The sequence below is a fragment of the Corylus avellana genome, chromosome ca2, assembly GCF_901000735.1.
Source record: "Corylus avellana chromosome ca2, CavTom2PMs-1.0".
In the NCBI taxonomy this organism is placed as follows: Eukaryota; Viridiplantae; Streptophyta; class Magnoliopsida; order Fagales; family Betulaceae; genus Corylus; species Corylus avellana.
The window spans coordinates 8,460,181-8,462,431 of record NC_081542.1 but is presented as its reverse complement, the minus strand read 5'-3'; the positions used below and the strand labels follow the sequence as shown (position 1 = coordinate 8,462,431).

Sequence of the window (2,251 nt, the reverse complement as noted above, 5' to 3'; positions counted from 1 at the left end):
GACTTTTATGCTTTTGTGGAAAAATTGGAAATGGTCATGGGATGTACACACTCCACACTCCACAGTATTTATCTTGAAATCATGTTTACATGTCAACCATTCTACAATTGGGATGCCTGCTTGCCTAAAGTCAAAGTTTCTCTATTTTTGTAGGGGTAAAGTTTTCATTCAAATTGAAATGTACAAATTTCTTTTAACCTAGTACATAAAAGTGACATGTATTTCTTAACATGTGAGATACACATGTTTTTTAATAGTAGGGACAAAGTTGGAATACATTTTATTAAAAACTTATGTGCATCTCACATGTTATTAAAAAAATGGACACATATCACTTTTATATACTAGGTTGAAAGAAATTCCTTCAACTCAGTTTGGAAGAAAACTTCGTTCTTTTTGTAGGTATGTAATATGCACTTTGTCCTTTGTCCTTTTTTTTTTTTTTTTTTTTTTGGGGGGTGTAAAAGTATGATAAATTTTTGAATAGATGAGCTATTTGTAATATTTTCTTGAGCTTATTATTATTATTATTATCTTTTTTTGGGCTTGTAACTTCTTATGTTTGTTGGGGATTTAAGATGGGTTCTTCTGTGTATTTTCTACCCAATAAAACGATATTTGTTAGTCCACATCTTTATTTTTGTCATATCAAATTAAAGTAATAATTCTTCAATTTCATTAAAAAAAATAAAAAAAATTAAAATAACTTATTTTAAAAAGAAACCCAAGGAGTGGCCAACAGTGGGGTGCCCTGTTGGCCACTGAGCCACCCCTGTCATGGGGTGCTCTCATTGGATTCTAATTTTTATTTTTATTTTTAAAATATTTTATTTTTAATAAAATTTAAAAATATTATCACAGACATTGCTTTGTTTGATGGAAAACACACGGAATGACCTATTTCAAACCCGGGACAAACTTAAGAAGTTAAAATTAGAAAAAAAAAAAAAAAAAAAAAAAATAGAAGCTCCTGTAGTGATCACGACATTTACCCATTTTTTTAAAAATATATATACTCTGATTTTGTTAATGTGTTTTGAGGATTTTTTTTATTTATTGTTTGAAAAAAGTGTTATGATATATATGACATAAAGTTGAAATCTATTTTTGTATTTGTAAGAGATTTTTTTTTAGTTGAAATCTCTTTAAAGAGCGAGATCCATTTCCCATATTTTCATTATTGTAAAATTTATATTATACATTTTGGTGTTATTATTCATCTAAAATAATAATTTTAGATTATTATGATGAATTGTGAATTTATTTATTGTAATATCTGCCATGGTACCCTGTGGCAAGGATGTTGGTCGTACTATGAATGCAGCGAGCAGCTAGCTGGCAGCGTCAACATGCATGTCCCGCAAATATGAATCCCCAACCTAATCGGCCGGCTACCAGCGACCAGGCCGGCGAGTCAGTTGGGGAGTTTGTTGTGTCTGTGTCTCAACGCTTTGCTATAAATTTGGAAGGCGTATAGATGAGAGAGTGTAAAACTCCCTTGTAGAGTTTAGAGAGAGAGAGAGATGGCAACAGATCAAGCGTCAAAGGAAGCCATGTCAAAGGAAGCCATGGCAACGGTCGCTGAGAAGGCACCCATTACTGCAGAAAGGAAGGTCCGAGCTGATTTGGAGCCTAAGCTCCCCAAGCCCTGTAATCTTCTCTTCTTTTTCCTTTTTCACTTTTCTTCTTAATCCATCTCTTTTCATATTGATTTTGAAGTGTATTTCTTCTTCTTCAGACTTGCCTCGAGCTCTGGCTGCGCCAGATACAGAAAATGTAAATGGCACGTGGGGCCACAACCACCACAACATGTCTGTGCTTCAGCAGCATGTTGCTTTCTTTGACCAAAACAACGATGGTATCATCTACCCTTGGGAAACATATAAAGGTAACAAAATGTGTGTTATGTATACATTTGTGTCAGATCTTCATAGGAACAGTTGATACTTTCTTATAAAATATCATACACATGCTTGGACTTGACAGTTGGCAATAGTAAACATTATGTTCAAAGATTAGAGTTGGGATTAGGATTTGCAATAATTTGTTGTTCAAATTGCTAGTAATTTGGGCAGCTAACGTGAGAAAACTTATATGGGACTCGTCTGCTAAGATAAATGGTGAGACAACCCAAAATTTATTTGGAGAGGTGAGTTTTATGTAAGTGCTCAAATTACTATCGATTTAGGTAGCTAATTGATGCGAATCCTTATTCATTAGAGTCGTTGCCATTTACTATGTTCGAAGATTA

The 2,251-nt window shown here is 33.4% G+C and overlaps 1 pseudogene; it reads left to right on the top strand.

The window, feature by feature from the left end:
* The first annotated feature begins 1,378 nt into the window (after positions 1-1,378).
* LOC132169005 (peroxygenase-like) overlaps positions 1,379-2,251 on the top strand; it is a 13,540-nt pseudogene continuing 12,667 nt past the window's right edge.